General features: G+C 42.2%; 1 pseudogene; it reads left to right on the top strand.

Moving 5' to 3' along the window:
• LOC110288806 (U7 snRNA-associated Sm-like protein LSm11 pseudogene) overlaps positions 1–1618 on the top strand; it is a 33055-nt pseudogene extending 31437 nt beyond the window's left edge.
• Positions 1619–26238: the final 24620 nt, after the last annotated feature.

Below are 26238 nucleotides of genomic sequence, written 5' to 3'. Positions count from 1 at the left end.
TGTGCAAACAAGCTGCATGTGTGCTCTGAGACTGGTCAGAAAGAGTCCAATTAGATTTAGTCCTAAGACAGGTGCGGTCGCCAGCCACCACAATTCCCAGGCAGGACCGTGGAGCATAAGTAAATTTTATGCACCAGTCCAGCTAAATTTTAATAAATAAAAATGGAGGAACTGTGCCCTCTCCTCAGCCTTGAGCAGGCTAGCTCAGACATTGTTTGCCACAGTTGCTAGCTCACCTATGATGGAGTCCTCTGACCTAAGCAAAGTCTTTTGTCTGGCACATCTGCAGCTTCATGCAAGAAACTACCTGCTGAGCAGTTGAGCTTATTTTTCTGACAGATCCTGACAAAGTGGCCAGGAGATCCTGGCATAGTGGGGGATGTGTTTCCCCCTTTATAAGCTCAGACTCATAAGTAAACATTGCGCCTTGATCACAGAACTTTGTCTTGGCTCATTATTTCTCTCACTGCCATTCCTATCCTATCTTTCCTTTCAGGAACCCAGTAACCCGTGGCTGCTGGTGGCTACAAGCTCCTACAACTTTTTTTGTTTGTTTACTTTTTCAAGACAGGGTTTCTCTGTATAGCTCTGACTGTCCTGGAACCCACTTTGTAGACCAGGCTGGCCTTGAACTCAGAAATCCACCTGCCTCTGCCTCCCGAGTGCTGGGATTAAAGGTGTGCATCACCAAGCCCAGCTCTCCTACAACTTGAATCCTCTGCTGGCCTTGTATGCACTGCACCAGCCACCCATTCCCTATCCCAAGGCAGCCTACTTCAACAATTTGGCAGAGTATGAGAGCTTCCTGAAGGGCAGATGCAGGGAGCACAGTTGGGCTTAGGGCATGGAGGAGCTGGCCTGAGTGCGAACCATCACCATAACGTCCTTGGGAGCCGGGATCTGGTCCAGGGCCTGTCACTGAACCTCACCCAGCACCTGCGCCAGCTCATCGGGGCAAAACACCAGGGCACGGGGCACAGCAAGAAGGCAATGTACTCAAACGGAAGTCCTTGTATGAAGGTAGTCCTTTGGGTGAACTGAACCGTTGCATCCGAGAGGGAGTGAAGGTGAATGTTCACATCCACACTTTCAAGGGACTTCAATGGGTCTGAACTGGCTTCCTTGTTGCATTCAACAAGTTCTGGAACATGGTCCTCACAGATGTGGATGAGACCTACCATAAACCTGTATTAGGCCAAGCATATGAATGGGATTATTCGCTGACTCTTACTAGGCTATTTGATCGGCTGAAACTCAAAAGATTCCTCTAAAAATGAAGCGGATTCCAAATCTGCAGTTAAGGACTCCACTCTGTCTGGAAGGTGGCTTTGATATGGGGATGAGGAGACACTGACCTGGGCTCACACATGTGCTCCCACTCTGTCCCTTCTTCCCTGCAGACATCTGCAAGGGAGGAGTCTGAGTTGTCAGGGAGGACTATAGGACAGAAGAGTCCAGTGTGGGAAGTACCTTCTCCAGAACTACCGCCCAGGTGCAGTCCTGTAAGAAAAAGCGAAAGCCCAAGGTGGATTACCAGCAGGCATTCACTCGACACATAAGTCAGATTTTCATTCGAGAAGAGAGAGCAGTTCAGCCCCACTTGACCTTTGGGTTTTAGAAATAAAGTGCATGAACTGTTCCTATGCTATATCCTAGTATCCCAAACAGTGTAAGTCGAAGGGATTCCCACTGTTCCTACCCATGCAGAGCACAGAGCTGGCTCACCCTCTGGAAAGAAAGGTCAGCAGTACTAACCAGGCAAAAGCCATTCATAGGACATGCTCTGATGGGCTGTCACTGTCTGCTCCAGAGTCTCAAGTGTAAGCACTTCACTTTGACTTAGGGTAACAGTACAAGTGGAATCCACTCTGTGGAAACCTCAGAAATGTTTAAGAAGGAATAATTTTATTTCTAAAAGCTAGTGCTCTGAGCACTTTGAGTTTGATCTCATGATGATCATGTTTGAGTGGAATAAATTGCCCAAGATCCTGCACCCATATCTTGGCACTGATCTTTGATCATCCTTTCTTGATCAAGAAATGAAATTTTGGTCTGTTCCAATCCAATCCTGTGGGACCTGAGACTGCATTAGTTAGGGAAGCAGAAAACCCGGCCTGCTCAGGGGAACAAGTCCCTTCCGGTCAGGCCAACACCAGGGTAGCTAGGGCACAGAGTCTGCTGACACCCGCCAGCTACCCACAAGACCTGCCACAGGAACTTAAGACCTCAGGTGAGTGCAAAGCAGCGTCTGCTCCAATCCAATCACACGGGACCTGAGACTGCATTAATTAGGGAAGCAGAAAACCTGGCCTGATCAGGGACACAAGTCCCTTCTGGTCCACGCCAGCACAGGGGTACTTTGGGCGTAGAGTCTGCGGACACTCGTTAGGTATACACAAGACCCTCCACGGGATCTTAAGACCTCTGTGAGTGGATCACAACTTCTGCCAGGAAGCATGTTTGAACACCAGATATCTAGGTACCTTCCCTGCAAGAGGAGAGCCTACCTGCAGAGAGTACTCTGAGCACTGAAACTCAGGAGAGAGCTAGCCTCCCAGGTCTGCTGATAGAGGCTAACATAAAAACCTGAGGAACAAGATCTAACCAGAGACAACTACAACAACTAACTCCAGAGATTACCAGATGGCAAAAGGCAAACGTAAGAATCTTACTAACAGAAACTAAGACCACTCACCATCATCAGAATGCAACATTCCCACCCCTCCCAGTTCTGGACACCTCAACACACCCGAAAAACTAGACCCAGATTTAAAAGCATATCTCATGATGATGGTAAGGACATCAAGAAGGACTTTAATAACTCACTTAAAGAAATACAGGAGAACATGGCTAAACAGGTAGAAGACCTTAAAGAGGAAGCACAAAATTCCCTTAAAGTATTGCAAGAAAACATGACCAAACAGGTGATGGAATTGAATCAAACCATTCAGGATCTAAAAAGGGAAGTAGACACTATAAAGAAAACCCAAAGTGAGGCAACGCTGGAGATAGAAAACCTTGGAAAGAAATCTGGAAATATAGATGCAAGCATCAGCAACAGAATACAAAAGATGGAAGAGAGAATCTCAGGTGCAGAAAATTCCATAGAGAACATCGGCACAACAAACAGAGAAAATACAAAATGCAAAAAGATCCTAACTCAAAACATCCAGGAAATCCAGGACACAATGAGAAGACCAAACCTATGGATAATAGGAGTAGATGAGAATGAAGATTTTTCAACTTAAAGGGCCAGCAAATATCTTCAACAAAATTATAGAAGAAAATTTCCCAAACCTAAAGAAAGATATGCCCATGAACATACAAGAAGCCTATAGAACTCCAAATAGACTGGACCAGAAAAGAAATACCTCCCGACACATAATAATCAGAACAACAAATGCACTAAATAAAGACATAATATTAAAAGCAGTAAGGGAGAAAGGTCAAGTAACATATAAAGGCAGGCCTATCAAAATTACACCAGACTTTTCACCAGAGACTATGAAAGCCAGAAGATCCTGGACAGACATTATACAGACCCTAAGAGAAAACAAATGCCAGCCCAGGCTACTATACCCAGCCAAACTCTCAATTACCATAGATGGAGAAACCAAAGTTTTCCACAACAAAACCAAATTCACACATTATCTTTCCAGGAATCCAGCCCTTAAAAGGATAATAACAGAAAAAAAAAAATACAAGGACGGAAACCACGTCCTAGAAAAAGCAAAAAGTAATCCCTCAACAAAACAAAAAGAAGACAGCCACAAAAACAGAATGCCAACTCTAAAAACAAAAAAAAAATAGGAAGCAACAATTACTTTTCCTTAATATCTCTTAATATCAATGGACTCAATTCCCCAATAAAAAGACATAGACTAATAGACTGGCTACACAAACAGGACCCAACGTTTTGCTGCTTACAGGAAACCCACCTTAGGGAAAAAGACAGACACTACCTCAGAGTGAAAGGCTGGAAAACAATTTTCCAAGCAAATGGTCTGAAGAAACAAGCTGGAGTAGCCATTCTAATATCGAATAAAATCGACTTCCAACCCAAAGTTTTCAAAAAAGACAAGGAGGGACACTTCATACTCATCAAAGGTAAAATCCTCCAAGAGGAACTCTCAATTCTGAATATCTATGCTCCAAATGCAAGGGCAGCCACATTCATTAAAGAAACTTTAGTAAAGCTCAAAGCACATATTGAACCTCACACAATAATAGTGGGAGACTTCAACACACCACTTTCACCAATGGACAGATTGTGGAAACAGAAACTAAACATAGACAGAGTAAAACTAACAGAGGTGATGAAACAAATGAACTTAACAGATATCTACAGAACATTTTATCCTAAAACAAAAGGATATACCTTTTTCTCAGCACCTCAAGGTACCTTCTCCAAAATTGACCATATAATTGGTCACAAAACAGGCCTCAACAGATACAAAAATATTGAAATCGTCCCATGCATCCTATCAGACCACCATGGACTAAGGCTGATCTTCAATAACAACATAAACAATGGAAAGCCAACATTCACGTGGAAACTGAACAACACTCTTCTCAATGATACCTTGGTCAAGGAAGGAATAAAGAAAGAAATTAAGGACTTTTTAGAGTTCAATGAAAATGAAGCCACAACATACCCAAACTTATGGGACGCAATGAAAGCATTTCTAAGAGGAAAACTCATAGCTCTGAGTGCCTCCAAAAGGAAACTAGAGAGAGCACACATTAGCAGCTTGACAACATACCTAAAAGCACTAGAACAAAAGGAAGCAAATTCACCCAAGAGGAGTAGACGGCAGGAAATAATCAAACTCAGGGGAGAAATCAACCAAGTGGAAACAAGAAAAACTATTCAAAGAATTAAACAAACGAGGAGCTGGTTCTTTGAGAAAATCAACAAGATAGATAAACCCTTATCCAGACTCACTAGAGGGCACAGGGATGGCATCCTAATGAACAAAATCAGAAATGAAAAGGGAGACATAACAACAAACCCTGAAGTAATCCAAAACACCATCAGATCCTTCTACAAAAGGCTATACTCAAGAAAACTGGAAAACCTGGACGAAATGGACAAATTTCTAGAAAGATACCAGGTACCAAAGTTAAATCAGGATCAAGTTAACAAGCTAAACAGTCCCATATCCCCTAAAGAAATAGAGGCAGTCATTAATAGTCTCCCAGCCAAAAAAAGCCCAGGACCAGATGGGTTTAGTGCAGAGTTCTACCAGACCTTCAAAGAAGATCTAATTCCAGTTCTGCACAAACTATTCCACAAAATAGAAGTAGAAGGTACTCTACCCAACTCATTCTATTAAGCCACAATTACTCTGATACCTAAACCACAAGAAGATCCAACAAAGATAGAGAACTTCAGACCAATTTCCCTTATGAATATTGATGCAAAAATACTCAATAAAATTCTCGCTAACTGAATCCAAGAACACATTAAAGCAATCATCCATCCTGACCAAGTAGGTTTTATTCCAGGGATGCAGGTATGGTTTAACATATGAAATTCCATCAACGTAATCCTTTATATAAACAAAAGCAAAGACAAAAACCACATGATCATCTCATTAGATGCGGAAAAAGCATTCAACAAGATCCAACACCCATTCATGATAAAAGTCTTGGAAAGATCAGGAATTGAAGGCCCATACCTAACCATGATAAAAGCAATCTACAGCAAACCAGTAGTCAACATCAAAGTAAATGGTGAGAAGCTTGAAGCAATCCCATTAAAATAGGGACTAGACAAGGCTGTCCCCTCTCTCCATACCTATTCAACATTGTACTTGAAGTCCTAGCCACAGCAATTCGACAACAAAAGGAGATCAAGGGGATACAAATTGGAAAAGATGAACTCAAAATATCACTTTTTGCAGATGATATGATAGTATATATAAGTGACCCTAAAAATTCCACCAGAGAACTCCTAAACCTGATAAACACCTTCAGTGAAGTAGCTGGATATAAAATTAACTTAAGTCAATGGCCTTTCTCTACACAAAGAATAAACAGGCTGAGAAAGAAATTAGGGAAACAACACCCTTCTCAATACTCACAAATAATATAAAATATCTTGGCGTGACTCTAACTAAGGAAGTGAAAGATCTGGATGATAAAAACTTCAAGACTCTGAAGAAAGAAATTAAAGAAGATTTCAGAAGATCGAAAGATCTCCCATGCTCATGGATTGGTAGGATCAACATTGTAAAAATGGCTATCTTGCCAAAAGCAATCTACAGATTCAATGCAATCCCCATCAAAATTCCAACTCAATTCTTCAATCAATTAGAAAGAGCAATCTGCAAATAAATTTGAAATAACAAAAAACCTAGGATAGCAAAACCTCTTCTCAAGGATAAAAGTACCTCTGGTGGAATCACCATGCCTGACCTAAAGCTTTACTACAGAGCAGTTGTGATTAAAAAAAAAAACTGCATGGTACTGGTATAGTGACAGACAAGTAGACCAATGGAATATAATTGAAGACCCAGAAATGAACCCACACACCTACGGTCACTTGATCTTCGACAAGGGAACTAAAACCATCCAGTGGAAGAAAGACAGCATTTTCAACAAATGGTGCTGGCACAACTGGTTGTTATCATGTAGAAGAACACGAATCGATCCATTCCTATCTCCTTGTACTAAGGTCAAATCTAAGTGGATCAAGGAACTTCACATAAAACCTGAGACACTGAAACTTATAGAGGAGAAAGTGGGGGAAAGCCTTGAAGATATGGGCACAGGGGAAACATTCCTGAATAGAACAGCAATGGCTTGTTCTGTAAGATTGAGAATTGACAAATGGGACCTCATGAAACTGCAAAGCTTCTGTAAGGCAAAAGACACCGTCAATAAGACAAAAAGGCCACCAACAGATTGGGAAAGGATCTTTACCTATCCTAAATCAGATAGGGGATTAATACCCAATATATATAAAGAACTCAAGACGGTAGACTCCAGAAAATCAAATAAACTCATTAAAAAATGGGGCTCAGAGCTAAACAAAGAATTCTCATGTGAGGAATACTGAATGGCTGAGAAACACCTGAAAAAATGTTCAGCATCCTTAATCATCAGGGAAATGCAAATCAAAACAACCCTGAGATTCCATCTCACACCAGTCAGAATGGTTAAGATCAAAAATTCAGGTGACAGTAGATGCTGGCGAGGATGTGGAGAAAGAGGAACACTCCTCCATTGTTGGTGGGATTGCACAACAACTCTGGAAATCAGTCTGGAGGTTTCTCAGAAAATTGGACATGGTACTACTGGAGGATCCCGCAATACCTCTGCTGGGCATACATCCAGAAGATGTTCCAACTAGTAAGAAAGAAACATGCTCCACTATGTTCATAGCAGCCTTATTTATAATAGCCAGAAGCTGGAAAGAACCCAGATGCCCCTCAACAGAGGAATGGATACAGAAAATGTGGTACATTTACACAATGGAGTACTACTCAGCTATTAAAAAGAATGAATTTATGAAATTCCTAGGCAAATGTTTGGACATGGAGGGCATTATCCTGAGTGAGGTAACCCAATCACAAAAGAACTCAAATGATATGTATTCACTGATAAGTGGATATTAGCCCAGAAACTTAGGATACCCAAGATATAAGATACAATTTGCAAAACACATGAAACTCAACAAGAACGAAGACCAAAGTGTGGACACTTTGCCCCTTCATAGAACTGGGAAAAAACCACCCATGGAAGGAGTTACAGAGACAAAGTTTGGAGCTGAGACAAAGGGATGGACCATCTAGAGACTGCCATATCCAGGGATCCATCCCAGATTCAGCCTCCAAATGCTGACACCATTGCATACACTAGCACGATTGTGCTGATAGGACCCTGATATAGCAGTCTCTAGTAGACTACGCTGGGGCCCAGTAAACACATAAGTGGAAGCTCACAGTCAGCTATTGGATGGATCACAGGGCTCCCAATGGAGGTGCTAGAGAAAATACCCAAGGAGCTAAAGGGATCTGCAACCCTATAGGTGGAATAACATTATGAACTAACCAGTACCCTGGAGCTCTTGACTCTAGCTGCATATGTATCAAAAGATGGCCTAGTCGTCCATCTCTGGAAAGAGAGGCCCATTGGACTTGCAAACTTTATATGCCCCAGTACAGGGGAACGCCAGGGCCAAAGAGTGGGAATGGGTGGGTAGGGGAGTGTGGGGGGGGGAGGGTATGGGGGACTTTTGGGATAGCATTGGAAACGTAATTGAGAAAAATACGTAATAAAAATATTAAAAAAAAAGAAAAAAAAGAAATGAAATTTCTTATCCTTGAGTATTCGTAAGGTCTAGGAAAGTTACCAGCTTATGGAGGAGTGAAGCTCAGCTAGGTGGTTGCTCAAAACAGCCCATGGTAACAGATCTGCTTTGACCCCCTCTTCCCATGGGAAGGCATGCAGAAGCTTGTCCTCCCCTCACCAGAGGTGGCCTCTGTACAGGGCACATCAGATGGGACTGTGCCTCACTCGTGGTGGGTTGTTGCCCTCTAGACTCCTGTGGCATGGTGTTAGTGCATGTGAACTGTGCTGCTACCCGATGTGTTGTGTGTGACCTGTCCTCATGTGCCCTTGGCGTCTGACTTCAGAGAGTTCTACATGAACTCAGTAATCCACATCTCTCACACATCTGAGAGTCACCTTTTCAGGCAGGTCTGGCCTTGTGTAAAAAGTCTCTCAGAATGGTGTTACCATGAAAGGGAGGGTGTACTTTTATTCTCTGTGTCAAGCCAGTGAGGTTCTTAGAAAGAATAGGTATGCCTAAGGGCACTTGACTCTCATTTATGCCAGAGTTTCAGGAATACCAAAGGACCCAGGGGTGCTCCTACTTGAATTATATCACCATATGCTTTTCAATCACCAGTAGAGAGTGGGCTGCATCTTGACATAGACTGTTAGGCACTATTGTCTTAGTAAATTTTGTTTATATTTGCTCTATCTTAGTTAATTATGTTCAAAGGCAGAATGAGAAATAGCTAGCTAGTTCAAATGTATGTATGAATAGAGCATTTCCCCTACTGGGTTTGTGAATAACATTAGTAAGCCCTATGTGAAACAGGGTAAATAAAGTTTAGGGGGCTGGGACACTTGGTTCTTCTGTTAGCTGGACGACTGCCTTATCAGACAATGTCAGCAGATGTGCCTCAGTTTACCCATCAGACACCTACTTCACCAGGGCATTGTGGCAGAATTTTAGGAAGGCATTTTTCAGCCTATAAGCACATCTAAGTGCCATGAAAAATTTTCCTTCCTCTATAGCATAGCTCTATACTATGAGGGAGGCAGGTGCTATATGAGAAAGGGATCTTCCAGTTGTCGTTTCTGGTCTTACAGCCATCATCAGAGAGCTATGAGACCTTCAGCAGCTGCTTTCCATGGTCTGCTCCTACCTCCAGAAAGAAGCAGGAGTTCTCAGAAGAATACCTTCATCTAGGAGAAAGTGACTTTCTCTCTGCTGCTGCCCCACTTCCTGGGCCTGCTTTTCAAGGGTATCTGTTCTAGTAGTGAAGGGAGAATATGCATCTAAAAGCAGCATATTTCACCAAGGGGGATTTGTGGGCTTCTGTCTCTTCTCACTTCATTTCTAGTTGTATCTCAGTTTGAAGGCAGGAAAGGTGTACTGGGGTCTGTGGAAGCTCTGGGTAAGGCTTGAAGCTCAAAGCTCTTTGATCCTGAAGTCTAAATTCTCCTCTGCCTCCTGAGCTGCCTCAAGTCAACAGTTGCATTGTTACTTATCAGTCAGTAGTGCCTCTATCTCCAGCAATACTCCCTGTGTGTCAGTGCTCCCTGTGTGGAAGTGTCCCCCATCTACCCTGTTTCCCTTTAGCTAGAAGCTGTAATAGATGCTCTCCCCTCCCCCAGACTATGAAGAGATATGCAATCAAAAGGAATAGAAAGAATTTCTTTTTTTTCTTCCTTTTTTTTCAATTTTCTTTTTTTTTTCCTTTTTTTTATTAAATATTTTCTTTATTTACATTTCAAATGTTATCCCGAAAGTTCCCTATACCCTCCCCCCCCCACCCTGCTCCCCTACCCACCCACTCCCACTTCTTGGCCCTGGCGTTCCCCTGTACTGGGGCAAGGAACTAACGCATGTATTTCCAACAAAGCCCATGTATCTGCAGACAATCATGTAGACAGTATAGGTATATGGGTATGGCATAATTTTTTTTTTTTTTTTTTTTTGGTTTGGTTTGGTTTTTGAGACAGGGTTTCTCTGTGTAGCCCTGGCTGTCCTGGAACTCTGTAGAACAGGCTGGCCTCAAGCTCAGAAATAAGCCTGCCTCTGCCTCCCAAGTGCTGGGATTAAAGGTGTGCATCACCACGCCCAGCTAAGAATTTCTGTTCATCATAGTGAACCTCTTGTTGCCAATTTCATGTTGTCTTATAGCTTTCCCATATTTCTATAAGGATTGATTTATAACTTTTCCCTCAATATGACAACTCTGTGAAAATTATCTTTAAATTTTGTGTGTTCTATCTTTAGATCCCCTCCATTTATTTGTTTAATTTGGATAGTGTCTGTACTGGCTAGTTTTGTGTCAACTTGACACAGCTGGAGTTATCACAGAGAAAGGAGCTTCAGTTGAGGAAATGCCTCCATGAGGTCCAACTGCAAGGCATTTTCTCAATTAGTGATCAAGGGGGGAGGGTCCCTTGTGGTTGGTACCATCTCTGGGCTGGTAGTCTGGGGTTCTATAAGAAAGCAAGCTGAGCAAGCCAGTAAAGAACATCCCTCCATGGCCTCTGCATTAGCTTCTGCTTTCTGACTTCCAGACTTCTGCTTTTTGAGTTCCAGTCCTGACTTCCTTTGGTAATGAACAGCAATGTGGAAGAGTAAGCTGAATAAACCCTTTCCTCCCCAACTGCTTCTTGGCCATGATGTTTGTGCAGGAATAGAAACCCCAACTAAGACAAATTGGTACCAACAGAGTGGGGTATTCCTGTGACAACCTGACCATGTTTTTGGGAGGACTGTGGAAGGACTTTGGAACTTTGGGCCAGAAGACCCATTCAGTGTTAAGAGCTCTGTGAGATGGTGTATAGGAGCTTGGAAGATAATGTTGAGAACAGTGCAGAAAATGGAGGCCTGGCTTGTGAAATTTCAGAGGGAAAATTAAAGACTCTTTTCAGGGCCATTGCTAATTTGGATTGTGAAGATTCTGTGGTTATGGTTACCTGGGGCTGAAGAATCAGCTGTGATTAACAAGATACCAGAACAACTAAAATGAAACCTTTGTATGACTGGGACAATTGATGTTTGTTAGCTGGAGCTAAGAAATTAGCTGTGATTAAGAAGAGACCAGCATCATTGAGGTGACATCTTCTGGGAAGTGATTTTTGAAAGCACAAAGAGGCTGTGTTCCAGAGATAGCCAAATTTGTACCTCGTGCTGCAACAGGACTTGGTAATGTGTAAGAGTCACCCAGGTGGTACTGGTTTTGAAGGCATGAAGGGGTCATGCAGAGCAGCTGAGGCTCGGCACTGTGAGAGGCCATGGAAGGCCACTGGTGAAGGTGCAGCCTCAGTTGCAATTGATGGCCCAGGACTGAAGAGGTCATGCAGTGGTTTGGAGATGCCAGTACCATCAATGTCCACCAAGAACAGCAGCAGCAGTGGAGTACAGGCAGCTGGAGCCTAGAAGATAATGTGTGTGCTACAAAGGGTAAGGCTGGAGAAGTGACCCAAGCCCTTGGAGGAGCCCAGAAGATCATGAGTTGGATCCCAGACACTGGAGAGTGGAGTTTGATTTTGCTTTTTATTGTGACTCTGCCCTCATGCTTTTCCCTCTTGAAGGAAGTATTTTAGTGGAACCCACAGTTAAAGAGACTTTTAATTGTAAAGACTTGATTTTAAGGAGGTGGACAGGGAGCAGTCTGAGGTCTCTGGGCCTCACAGAGGCCAGAGATAACAGGTTCGAAGTCTCAGACATCCCAGATGCCACTGTATGTCACTGAAGAGCTGAGAACAAAGTAGAGGACCTGGGAGCAGCTCGGTCATCCCTGGGTCTGAAAAGAGGAGGGGGCAGGGGGAGAGGGGGCACTGGGTGGTTCCCATGTGGGCAGGTAGGCCTTCTGGTGGGAGGTTAGAAGCAGCTCTTTAGGGGAAAGCCTATTCCATCATTCAAGCACAGCGGGCCTTGATGACCTGTCTAGTCTATGGTTTTAGAGCTTTATTGTAGAAAGGCAGAGAGAAAGAAGGTAAGAAGAGAGAGGCTGGCCATGGCCACGTGGAGAGAAGGGGGGAAGGGAGGGAGAAAAGGAGAGCTAGAGATGACAGTAAGAAAGGTTAAGAGAGCGAGGAGGGGCCAAACAGCCCCTTTTATAGTGGGCTGGGCTATCTTGTAGTTGCAGGGTAGCTGTCGGGAGGATCATACCTTGCTATTGTCAGGTAACTCTGAGGGTGGAGTCTAGCTAGAATGCCAGGAGCTTGGGGCTTTGTCTCCGTGCCTGATAGTCACAGAATTATGGAGTTTGGGGGCTCTATGGTGTCAGGCACCTGTCTCTGGGAACGTGGCTCACTGTTCTGTCCCTTATAGAGTTTTATACTGGGCCTCTGGAGAAGGCCTCAGTCAACCAAAACAGGCTGCCTTTCATGGTCCCACAGATGAGGAGGTGAGGGGCATCTCCAGGAGAAGAAAGAGACCTGGGATAAGAGAGATGCCCAAAAAATCAATGGTGGTGAGTTTAGCTGTGACTCACTACACTGGGAATATGGAACCCAAAGAAGCCACCTCCTGTGGCCATAAAAACCCAAGTAGAGTGACAGAGACGCCAACCCACCCACAAAACTTTTAACTCAATATGTATCCTTTCTATGAGAAATGCAGTCATGGGGGATGGAGCAGAGACTGAGGGAACAGCCAACCAAAAAAGAGCCCAACTTGAGACCCATCCCATGGGCAAGTACCAATCCCTGATGCTATTAATGACACTGTTAGGCTTGTAGACAGGAGTCTTGCATGGTTGTCCTCTGAGAGGCTCCGCCCAGCAGCTGACTCAGACAAAGACACCAACAGCCCAACAATGGTGGAGCTTGGGAACTCAAGGAAGAATAGGAGGAAGGATTGCAGCCCTGAAGGGGGTAGGAATTCCACAGGAAGACCAATAGAGTCAACTAACATGGTCTCTTGGGGGGTCTCAGAGACTCAACTACCAACCAAAAAACATACAGGGGCTGAATCTAGGCCTCCCCACTCTTATGTGCTTGGTCTTATTGTGGGTCCTGAACAATTGGAACAAAGACTATCCCAAAAGCTGATGCCTGTCTATGGGATATGCTCTTCTAGCTGGGCTATCTTGTCTGGCCTCAGTGGGAGAGGATATGCCTAGCCTTGCAGAGACTGGAAGTGCCAGGGAGATACCTGGGTGTGTGCATGTGTGGCTGCTCAGAGGAGAAGGGAAGTGGGAGGGGGGAAGTGTTGTGGGAGGGTGACTGGGAGGGGGCAGCCAGCAGGATGAAAAGTAAGTAAAAAAATTAAATTAAATAAAAAAAAAGTCTAGAGATACCATGTGAATGCTAGAAATCAGACCTATGTCCTCTGGAAGAGCAGCCAGTGCTATTAATTGCAGAGCCATCTATCCAGCTCTTGATTCTTTGTGCTTTGGTAGGCCCCTGGAGGTACTTCATACTTATGCTGATCCTTTAAAAAAACTTGAAAGGAATTCTAGGTGACTCTCTAGAGCTATTGTCCTGTGTATTTCTATCTACTCTGGTAGTGTCCCCTGTAAACTTTTAGTTGTTTTGGATTCCTTGAAGTTTCAACTGTCTCTTTCAAGGAAAGCACTGGTTTAGATCTATCTTGTCTTTTCCTGGGATGTGACCTAGAAACACTTTGCTAGCATTAAGAAGGTACCATTCTAAGACTCACTTCATTGATTTTTGCTTTCTTAGGGATCACTGACTTGTGATGCTCACAAGTTTTCATTTTTAGACATTTTAATATCTGAAAATAAGCTTTATGTATTTTGTTCAGTTTTTTTTTTTTTTTTACTAGTTTCAGGTGAGAGGACAAATACATCCTTTTATCCCATGTTTGCTGGAACCAGAAGTCTATTTTATTTTGTTTTTGTTTCTAATTGTCAGCATTCAAGAATCATCCCACACCACTCAAACACATATCTCAGCAAAACAGGGAGAGTTTATTGAACACACCCTCTGGGACTAATTGATCAATGACACAGTTCAGACTCACGAGCTGAGACTGAGACCCTGACTGTTTCCCAGATGCAGGGTATTTTATAGAAGCTCATAGCAAACATAAAAGCTCATATGCAGGTGCAGGAAGCACTGCTCGATAGTTTTGGCACTTGGTTTGGCCTAAGCTTATTATAGCTAACTATACAAAGAAGTTCTAACTGACCTTTACTATGATTGCTTCTAAAGGATGTCGAGGGTATGGGGTATTTCCAAGAATACCAAAGCATAGAACTTAACAGGGTATGCAGTTAATGGTTAACTTGGGCATGAAAAAGGTCCTCTGTAATAATGTAAGATAGCTAAGTATAGGCATAAAACAAAATAGCTACAGAAGTGTCAGAAAGTCAGCAGTTACCTAGGTCTTAACATTAATATAAACTAAATTTTAAAAACTTTAAATAGAGCTAGGCATTGTGGTATACACTTATAGTTCATCACTAGAGAGGTAGAGGCAGGCAGATTTCCATGAGTTCAAGGTCAGCCTGATCTATATAGTGTGTTTCAGATCGGCCAGGACTACATAGTGAGATCTTGTCTCAAAGAAACAAGCACACAAACAAACAAAACCAAAGCAAAGCCATATATTCATTGTTTTGTAGTTCAAAAACTAGTATGTTAGTTATTTTTCTGTTGTTTATATAAAATACCCAGACAAAAACAACTTAATCGAGAAAGGATTTATTCTGGCTCACAGTTCAAGAATATAGTCCATGATGTCAAGAAAGTCACAGTAGCAGGAGCTTGAAGCAGTTTGTTATATTGCATCTATAGTCAGGAAGAAGGCAGTGATGCTCAGCTTACTTTCTTCACTCTTATATAATTCAGGATCCATCAGGAATGGTGCCACCCAGAGTAGGTAGATTTTTCTACGTCTACCTATTCAAGGTAATTCCCCACAAACATGCCCAAAGGCCTATCTCCCATGTGATTCTAGATCTCATCCATTTGATAATTGAGATTAACCATCAAACTGACATAACAATGACAATTATCCTAAACTTGTATCAGCTGTCTTGTCTTATTTTGTTCTGAAATCCTGAGAGAAGAACTCAGGGTCTTATGATTGCTAAGCCTTTAGATTCATTTGTTTACTATATACAGAATTCTGCTATTTAGCTCAGGCTGTCTTTGAATACCAAAAACAATATATGAACTTTTGTTTCAGTTTTTATAATTGAGACAAGGCCTTGCTATATAACCCTGCTAGATCTAGTACTCACTATACAACCCAGGGTGACTTTTAAATATGGAGTCTTCTGCCTCTGCTTCCCAAGTGATGGGATAATGTAAGTGATGGGATAATGTATATGCCACCAAAACTAGCTGAGCTTATTTATTTCTTCAGGTAGGAAATTTTACTAACACATACTGTATTAAGTTTCACTATGTCATTTTTTTCACTATGCTATTTTCAAGCAAAATTACTTTTTATTAATTATCTTCCCTATGTCTTCTCACTTGTCACCCTTGCCTCACCCCCCTCTTATGTCTTTCAACTCTATGATATCCTTTACTTTTACACATCACATGTACCCTATTGCCTCCCTTTCTTTCTTCAACCACTCAATTACCCCTCTTGTGGTTCCCCCCTCCTAATTTGGTAGCCTATACACACACTCACATATGCATAAACGTCACATGCTATGATCCGCACATGTGAAGGAACGTGGATTTTTTTTTTCTGTGCCTGGCTTATCTAACTGAGTTTATTATTAATACTACAGACTAATGGTGCATAGGGGACTATCATGGGGGAAATGGTAGTAAAGGAGTATAAAGTTCAAGTTGTGCAAGATGAAGAAGTTTTGGAGATTTAAGGTACAGCAAGGTGACACAGTTAAGGATACTGTGGGGCTGGTGAGATGGCTCAGTGGGTAAGAGCACCTGACTGCTCTTCCGAAGGTCCAGAGTTCAAATCCCAGCAACCACATGGTGGCTCACAACCATCCGTAACGAGATCTGACTCCCTTTTCTGGAGTGTCTGAAGACAGCTACAGTGTACTTACATATAATAAATAAATAAATCTTTAAAAAAAAAAAGGATACTGTGGTACTATGGTACTTGCAGAATTGAAATTTTCTAAGAGATTAAATCTTAAACATCTACATCACAAACAAAAGTATGTGAAGCAACATGTAGGGATAATCTCCTCTGTTCTGTTTGGAAGCATCACCTGTCAATAAAAAAGCTGTTGGCCTATTAGCATAGGCAAGAAGTAGAAGGTGGAAGCTCTGGTAGAGAGAGAGGATTCTGGAAGAGAGTCAGGTACAGGAGGGGATTTGCCCCAAATTTGGAGCAAGATGTCACATGAAACTGCATGAAGAGCGGTAACCAACCACCGGCAGGACTTAGAATAGAATAAATGGGATCATTAAATTACAGGCTAGCAGGAGGAAGACAAAGCTTTTGGCCTAAGCATTTATTCGTATTAATTCAGTCTCAGAGTTGTTATTTCATGAACTTGGAAGCCAGTGGAAAAGCCTGCAATTATAGTGATGAATATGTTAATTAACTTAATTGTGCCAGTAATCTCACAACATATATCAAAACATTGCATTATATACTGAGATTATTTTTACATATCTTTTATTTTTTCCATAATCCTGTGTGTGTGTGTATGTAAAAAACAGGTCATAAAATGAATATAACATAAGAGACATCCTGGCACTCAAGTGCATGACTTTATATTCAGTTTTCTAATTACAGATGACCTTCATGAGGTTCTATTTGAATGGTGCTTCCTTTCTTGGGCACTACATTTTTAAAATGCAACTAGAACTAAAAATGTTCCTTTTACTTATATTCCATTATAATGAATGGTCTTACTTATAATAATCTTTGGGGCCAGTCTGGAAATTAATGAAGAAAGTCTCTTTTAAAAGTTAGATTAAATAGTATCCAGGATCCAGAAGCAGATTTTCCCCAGACTGTATGCTAGGCAGCAAAAGAATTCCTAGAGAGCTAACAATCTTCAATCTACAATGGAATCCTGAAGAAGTAGATTCTAACACCAGTGAAGGAATGCCTAAACAGGATAGATTAATTTGCCAGCCAGAGTGAGGGCAAGCAGGCAAAAAGCAAACGTTTCCTTCTTCCACACCCTTTTATGTGGGCTGCTACCAGCTTTAAGGTGGGTCTTCCCACTTCAGAAGATCCATCTCAGAAAAATTCTCTCACATTGCCCAGGGCTTTAGTTGATTATAACTGTAGTCACGTAAACAACCAAGAACAGGCATCATGCCTCAAAACTATTAGAAACATTAGGGAACTTACTTGACTGAGGCAAAATGAAGCAGTTTCTTTGACTCTAAATCTATCAGTAATCTCAGACTCTGGGAGACCTTTCACCACACACATTACATTTTCTTGTTATTTAATTTAATTTAAATTTTGTATTTAGAATGATTGTCATGTAGCCTAGGCTAGCCATACATTCACTTTATAGCCAAGAATGGCTTTGAACTCCTGAGTGCTGGAATTGTAGGTGTGTGCTATGTTGTGGACTTGGACCCAGAGTTTTACTGCCTTATTGCTACCTGGGAGAATAGATTGCTTAGTAGAGTAAGGTGTGTGTATGTCAAAGACTTACAAAAAATATTCATCACAGCTTTACTCATATGCGTTTGAACTAAAAACAACCCAAATGAACCAATATGATATGGTTTATTATTATTTTTTTTATTAGGTATTTTCCTCAATTACATTTCCAATGCTATCCAAAAAGTCCCCAATACACTCCCCCCCCCAGTCCCCCACCCACCCACCCCCACCCCTTGGCTCTGGCATTCCCCTGTACTGGGGCGTATAAAATTGGCAAGTCCAATGGGCTTCTCTTTCCAGTGATGGCCGACTAGGCCATCTTTTGATACAAATGCAGCTAGAGTCAAGAGCTCTGGGGTACTGGTTAGTTCATAATAATGTTCCACCTATGGGGTTGCAGTTCCCTTTAGCTCCTTGGGTACTTTCCCTAGCTCCTCCATTGGGGGCCCTGTGATCCATCCAATAGCTGACTGTGAGCATCCACTTCTGTGTTTGCTAGGCCCCGGCATTGTCTCACAAGAGACAGCTATATCTGGGTCCTTTCAGCAAAATCTTGCTAGTGTATGCAATGGTGTCAGCGTTTGGAAGCTGATTATGGGATGGATCCCTGGATATGGCAGTCTTTAGATGGTCCATCCTTTCTTCACAGCTCCAAACTTTATCTCTGTAACTCTTTCCATGGGTGTTTTGTTCCCAACTCCAAGAAGGGGCACAGTGTCACACTTTGGCCTTCGTTCTTCTTGAGTTTCATGCGTTTAACAAATTGTATCTTATATCTTGGGTATCCTAAGTTTTTGGGCTAATATCCACTTATCAGTGAGTACATGTTGTGTGAGTTCCTTTGTGAATATGTTACCTCACTCAGGATGATGCCCTCCAGATCCATCCATTTGCCTAGGAATTTCATAAATTCATTCCTTTTAATAGCTGAGTAGTGCTCCATTGTGTAAATGTACCACATTTTCTGTATCCATTCCTCTGTTGAGGGGCATCTGGGTTCTTTCCAGCTTCTGGCTATTATAAATAAGGCTGCTATGAACATAGTGGAGCATGTGTCCTTCTTACCGGTTGGAACATCTTCTGGATATATGCCCAGGAAAGGTATTGCTGGATCCTCTGGTAGTATTATGTCCAATTTTCTGAGGAACCACCAAACTGATTTCCAGAGTGGTTGTACCAGCTTGCAATCCCACCAACAATGAAGGAGTGTTCCTCTTTCTCCACATCCTCGCCAGCATCTGCTGTCACCTGAATTTTTGATCTTAGCCATTCTGACTGGTGTGAGGTGGAATCTCAGGGTTGTTTTGAGTTGCATTTCCCTGATGATTAAGGATGTTGAACATTTTTTCAGGTGCTTCTCTGCCATTCAGTATTCCTCAGGTGAGAATTCTTTGTTCAGTTCTGAGCCCCATTTTTTAATGGGGTTATTTGATTTTCTGGAGTCCACCTTCTTGAGTTCTCTATATATATTGGATATTAGTCTCCTATCTGATTTAGGATAGGTAAAGATCCTTTCCCAATCTGTTGGTGGTCTTTTTGTCTTATTGATGGTGTCTTTTGCCTTGCAGAAGCTTTGCAACTTTATGAGGTCCCATTTATCGATTCTCGATCTTACAGCACAAGCCTTTGCTATTCTATTCAGGACTTTTCCCCCTGTACCCATATCTTCGAGGCTTTTCCCTACTTTCTCCTCTATAAGTTTCAGTGTCTCTGGTTTTATGTGGAGTTCCTTAATCCACTTAGATTTGACCTTGGTACAAGGAGATAGGAATGGATCGATTCACATCCTTCTACATGATAACCGCCAGTTGTGCCAGCACCATTTGTTGAAAATGCTGTCTTTTTTCCACTGGATGGTTTTTGCTCCCTTGTCAAAGATCAAGTGACCATAGATATATGGGTTGATCTCAGGATCTTCAATTCTGTTCCATTGGTCTACTTGTCTGTCGTTATACCAGTGCCATGCAGTTTTTATCACAATTGCTCTGTAGTACAGCTTTAGGTCAGGCATGGTGATTCCACCAAAGGTTCTTTTATCCTTGAGAAGAGTTTTTGCTATCCTAGGTTTTTTTTTTGTTCCAGATGAATTTGCAGATTGCCCTTTCTAATTCGTTGAAGAATTGAGTTGGAATTTTGATGGGGATTGCATTGAATCTGTAGATTGCTTTTGGTAAGATAGCCATTGGGATATCCTTGAATCCCTGGGATGAAACCTACTTGGTCAGGATGGATGATTGTTTTGATGTGTTCTTGAATTCGGTTAGCCAGAACTTTATTGAGGATTTTTGCATCAATGTTCATAAGGGAAATTGGTCTGAAGTTCTCTATTTTTGTTGGGTCTTTATGTGGTTTAGGTATCAGAGTAAGTGTGGCTTTATAGAATGAGTTGGGTAGAATACCTTCTGATTCTATTTTGTGGAATAGTTTGTGAAGAACTGGGATTAGTTCTTCTTTGAAGGTTTGATAGAACTCTGCACTAAACCCATCTGGTCCTGGGCTTTTCTTGGTTGGGAGACTATTAATGACTGCTTCTATTTCTTTAGGGGATATGGGAGTGTTTAGATCATTAACCTGATCTTGATTTAACTTTGGTACCTGGTATCTGTCTAGAAACTTGTCCATTTCATCCAGGTTCTCCAGTTTTGTTGAGTATAGCCTTTTGTAGAAGGATCTGATGGTGTTTTGGATTTCTTCAGGGTCTGTTGTTATGTCTCCCTTTTCATTTCTGATTTTGTTGATTAGAATACTTTCCCTATGCCCTCTGGTGAGTCTGGCTAAGGGTTTATCTATCTTGTTGATTTTCTCAAAGAACCAGCTCCTAGTTTGGTTGATTCTTTGAATTGTTCTTCTTGTTTCCACTTGGTTGATTTCACCCCTGAGTTTGATTATTTCTTGCCATCTACTCCTCTTGGGTGAATTTGCTTCCTTTTGTTCTAGAGCTTTTAGGTGTGTTGTCAAGCTGCTAATGTGTGCTCTCTCTAGTTTCTTTTTGGAGGCACTCAGAGCTATGAGTTTTCCTCTTAGAAATGCTTTCAATGTGTCCCATAAGTTTGGGTATGTTGTGGCTTCATTTTCATTAAACTCCAGAAAGTCCTTAATTTCTTTCTTTATTCCTTCCTTGACCAAGGTATCATTGAGAAGAGTGTTGTTTAGTTTCCACGTGTGTGTTGGATTTCTATTATTTATTTTGTTATTGAAGATCAGTCTTAGTCCATGGTGATCTGATAGGGTGCATGGGATAATTTCAATATTCTTGTATATGTTGAGGCTTGTTTTGTGACCAATTATGTGGTCAATTTTGGAGAAGGTACCGTGAGGTGCTGAGAAGAAGGTATATCCTTTTGTTTTAGGATAAAATATTCTGTAGATATCTGTCAGATCCATTTGTTTCATAACCTCTGTTAGTTTCATTGTGTCCCTGTTTATTTTCTGTTTCCATGATCTGTCCATTGGTGAAAGTGGTGTGTTGAAGTCTCCCACTATTATTGTGTGAGGTGCAATGTGTGCTTTGAGCTTTACTAAAGTATCTTTAATGAATGAGGCTGCCCTTGTATTTGGAGCATAGATATTCAGAATTGATAGTTCCTCTTGGAGGATTTTACCTTTGATGAGAATGAAGTGCCCTTCCTTGTCTTTTTTGATGACTTTGGGTTGGAAGTCAATCTTATCAGATATTATAATGGCTACTCCAGCTTGTTTCTTCCTACCATTTGCTTGGAAAATTGTTTTCCAGCCTTTCATTCTGAGGTAGTGTCTATCTTTTTCTCTGAGATGAGTTTCCTGTAAGCAGCAAAATGTTGGGTCCTGTTTCTGTAGCCAGCCTGTTAGTCTATGTCTTTTTATTGGGGAGTTGAGTCCATTGATATTAAGAGATATTAGGGAGAAGTAATTGTTGTTTCCTTTTATTTTTGTTGTTAGAGTTGGTGTTCTGTTCTTGTGGCTGTCTTCTTTTAGGTATGTTGAGGGATTACCTTCTTGCTTTTTCGAGGACGTGGTTTCCGTCCTTGTATTGGTTTTTTTCTGTTATTATCCTTTGAAGTGCTGGATTCGTGGAAAGATAATGTGTGAATTTGGTTTTGTCGTGGAATACTTTGGTTTCTCCATCTATGTTAATTGAGAGTTTGGCTGGGTATAGTAGCCTGGGCTGGAAATTGTGTTCTCTTAGTTTCTGTATAACATCTGTCCAGGCCCTTCTGGCTTTCATAGTCTCTGGTGAAAAATCCGGTGTAATTCTGATAGGCTTGCCTTTATATGTTACTTGACCTTTTTCCCTTACTGCTTTTAGTATTCTATCTTTATTTAGTGCATTTGTTGTTCTGATTATTATGTGTCGGAAGTAATTTCTTTTCTGGTCCAGTCTATTTGGAGTTCTGTAAGCTTCTTGTATGTTCATGGGCATCTCTTTCTTTAGGTTTGGGAAGTTTTCTTCTATAATTTTGTTGAAGATGTTTGCTGGTCCTTTGAGTTGAAAATCTTCATTCTCATCTACTCCTATTATCCGTAGGTTTGGTCTTCTCATTTTGTCCTGGATTTCCTGGATGTTTTGAGTTAGGATCTTTTTGGATTTTGTATTTTCTTTGATTGTCGTGCTGATGTTCTCTATGGAGTCTTCTGCACCTGAGATTCTCTCTTCCATCTCTTGTATTCTGTTGCTGATGCTCGCATCTATTGTTCCAGATTTCTTTCCTAGTGTTTCTATCTCCAGCGTTGCCTCAATTTGGGTTTTCTTCATTGTCTCTACTTCCCTTTTTAGGTCTTGGATGATTTTATTCAATTCCATCACCTGTTTGGTCTGGTTTTCTTGCAATTCTTAAATGGATTTTTGTGCTTCCTCTTTAATGTCTTCTACCTGTTTAGCAGTGTTCTCCTGTATTTCTTTAAGTGTGTTATTAAAGTCCTTCTTGATGTCCTCTACCATCATTATGAGATATGCTTTTAGATCCGGGTCTAGCTATTCTGGTGTGTTGGGGTGCCCTGGACTGGTTGAAGTGGGAGTGCTGGGTTCTGATGATGGTGAGTGGTCTTGGTTTCTGTTAGTAAGATTATTACGTTTACCTTTCGCCATCTGGTAATCTCTGGGGTTAGTTGTTGTAGTTGTCACTGTTTAAAGATTGGAGCAGACTCTGTGTTCCACTCACCAGAAGTCTCCAAATCCTGTGGTGGGTGTCGTGGGTAGCTGGCGGGTGTCAGCCGACCCTGCGCCCTAGCTATCCTGGTGCTGGTCCGACCGGAAGAGGCTTGTGGCCCTACTCAGGCCGGTTTTCTGCCTCCCCAACCAAAGCTGTCTCAGGTCCCGTGCGATTGGACTGGAGCAGAAGCTGTGTTCCACTCACCAGAAGTCTTAAGATCCTGTGGCGGGTGTTGTGGGTAGCTGGCGAGTGTCAGCCGACCCTGCACCCTAGCTACCCCGGTGCTGGTCTGACTGGAAGAGGCTTGTGGCCCTACTCAGGCCGGAATTCTGCCTCCCCAACCAAAGTAGTCTCAGGTCCCGTGCGATTGGACTGGAGCAGAAGCTGTGTTCCACTCACCAGAAGTCTCAAATTCCTGTGGCGGGTGTCGTGGGTAGCTGGCGGGTATCAGCCGACCCTGTGCTCTAGCTACCCTGGTGCTGGTCAGACCGGAAGAGGCTTGTGGCCCTACTCAGGCCGGTTTTCTGCTTCCCTAACTAATGCAGTCTCAGGTCCTGTGTGCAATTGGACTGGAGCAGAAGCTGTGTTCCACTCACCAGAAGTCTCAAATTCCTGTGGCGGGTGTTGTGGGTAGCTGGCGAGTGTCAGCCGACCCTGCGCCCTAGCTACCCGGTGCTGGTCTCTGATATGGTCTTATACAACAGAATTCTATTCTGCAACAGAAAATAAACAACGTATAGACACACAAAAGCTTTTGAGGTTAGGTCTTTTGCTATGCTAAATACTGTTTGCTCACAGAGACTGCACAGGTGATGTTATGTTACCTTGACCCCACAAGTTATCCCTGATTGGTGAATAAAGATGCTGACATTCAATACCTGGACAGAAGAGACATAGGAAGGATTTAGTGTTCCTGGGCTTGGGATCAGAGGAGAACCAGGAGGTGAAAAAAAGGTGGAGAGAATAGAAGGCACCATGGGGTAAGAATCTTAATATAATGGTCATGTGGGTTGGCTATTGGAGTTAAGAGTAACCCAGATGAAATATGGCAAATTATATAATGGGATTATTGTCTGGGAAATAGACATAATAGCATAGAAGGTAGATAGCTGCCCAGCTCTTGTGCTGATTAAGGCTTATTGTAAATAATAAGAGCTGTATGTCTTTTATACAGGAACTGAATGATAAAAGACAGGGTAGAAACCCTGGATTGAGATTAAATATTTTTGCAACATGGAGCCCTTAAAGGACATATCATATAATACCATTTAGATGAAGCTTAATAGCAGGTAAAACTAAGGCTTGGGTGGAGTGCCCCCCCCCACCTGATTAGTAATCGCTCTACTGCTGAGCTACACCCCAAGGCATGCCCCTCACCCTTTCTCTCTTTCAACATTTGATTTTGAGACAGTGTCTCAAATTGCCAAAGTTGGCCTTACATTTGTTATGTAATCCTCAAAGGCTTTGAATTGAAGATCCTTCTGCTGTAGCCTGTGAGTAGTTAGGATTACAAGCCTAAATTACCAGGCCTTCATGACATTTCTTGAAAAAAGGAAATAGTTTACTTTGTGATGCTGATACTCGTGTGTGTGTGTGTGTGTGTGTGTGTGTGTGTGTGTGAGAGAGAGAGAGAGAGAGAGAGAGAGAGAGAGAGAGAGAGAGAGAGAGAGAGAGAGAGGAGAAAACTGTTGTGGATAGCCCTGGGGCTAATTATATTTGATGTTAATTCCTTTCTCCTGTGAGGGGTTGCAAACAAGGAATGAGTCAGCACTCAAGTGATTTCCTGTAAACATTCTTCCCACCTTAATTTGTAAAGTAAAGGAGAGCTGATGATTGGGCAGATAAAGGGAAGGTGGAGCAGAAGGTGGGGAGAGGGAAGAAGGAGAAAATGGAAGAGGGAAAGAACACAGAGGAGGAAGAAGAAAAGTGGGGCAGAAGCACATGGCCTGGAGAAACCGCAATTTCTAAGAGGTCTCATAGATGTGGAAGATGGTAGTATAATGGTAGATCTGTTCAATCTAGGCGCACAGCATGTATTCATATTAATTGAATGGTGTTTTCATTGCTGGAGCTTATTTGAGTTGGAGATTTACCACAACAGAAAACTTCCAGACAAAAATATTTTTTAAAATGTTCTTATACTGCAACTAAAAGGAAGGAAGGAAGGAAGGAAGAAAGGAAGGGAAGAAAAGAAAGAAAGAAAGAAAGAAAGAAAGAAAGAAAGAAAGAAAGAAAGAAAGAAAGAAAGAAAGAAAGAAAGAGAAAAGAAGACCAAGAACAGGAATGGAAAGTGGGAAATGAACCCATGAATATGCCTAACAAAGAAAAAAGTGATACTAGTAGGACCTACAGTGCAGGCACTGTGTGCTAAACTGAGAGAGTGGAGGCAGGCAGCTGTTCTTTGGCATCCTGTGATGGGAATCTCCTCTGTCCCACAGGCCCTGTCTTGTTGTTTCCTGCTGGTGCCTACTGTAGAGCTGGCTCAAGGGGAGGGAACTGTGGTTTGCTTTTGAGGCAGGGATTGTCTTTACCAGAATACTGGCTCCTCATTCTCAAGAACCAGTTATTACAGCCTTTCTGGGAAGACAGATAATTCTGTAAAAATGATATGAGCTTTTGCCAGCTCCTTTTCAGCCCCTTAACCTCCTGGCAGCTGCTTCTGGAGCAGTGCAGAGCCAGCTGAAACAATTTCCATAGCACAACAGAGTGGGCACTAGTTCCACAAACTGGCTGCCAAGCAGGAAAGAAAAAGGGGAAAAAAGAAGGAAAAGGAAAGAAAAATAGACGGTGTCTCCCAAAGTCAGCACCAAGTTCCAAGCTGGGTGTGGTTGCCTATTCTGACCCACAGAGTAGGGAAGAAATGGCTGGGATTACAAGGTGTGTGTGTGTGTGTGTGTGTGTGTGTGCGTGTGCGTGTGTGATACTCTTTCTCTGCTCTCTTCCTTCCCCTCTATCTACCTTTCTAATTCTTAACAGCATTGCCTTACTCCTGGGTCTATGGTTAGATTCCTGTCATTCCCTCCTCTACTCAATGTGAAGCAGGCTAGAAAGTGCTCTGCCCTAGAGCTACAACTCCAGCCTTCTGGGCTTCTTCTTTTTCACAGCTGTTTCACTCCCTTTTTCTCAATCCAGAGTTGCCCTTGGTTCTCTCTGATTCCTCTGCTCCTAAAAGCATGATGGATTGGAGAGAGAAGTCCTTACTTCTCTCTTTTTGCACAGACATCTGGGTGAATAATTATCCTTAATATAACAAAAACCAAATAGTAAGCACATGCAAAACAGATGCTTACAGACAGGAGCCTAGTATAACTGTCC

The sequence above is a fragment of the Mus caroli genome, unplaced genomic scaffold (genome assembly GCF_978045245.1).
Source record: "Mus caroli unplaced genomic scaffold, Mus_caroli_1 scaffold_5, whole genome shotgun sequence".
Lineage (NCBI taxonomy): Eukaryota > Metazoa > Chordata > Mammalia > Rodentia > Muridae > Mus > Mus caroli.
This window is presented reverse-complemented; position numbering and strand designations above follow the sequence as displayed.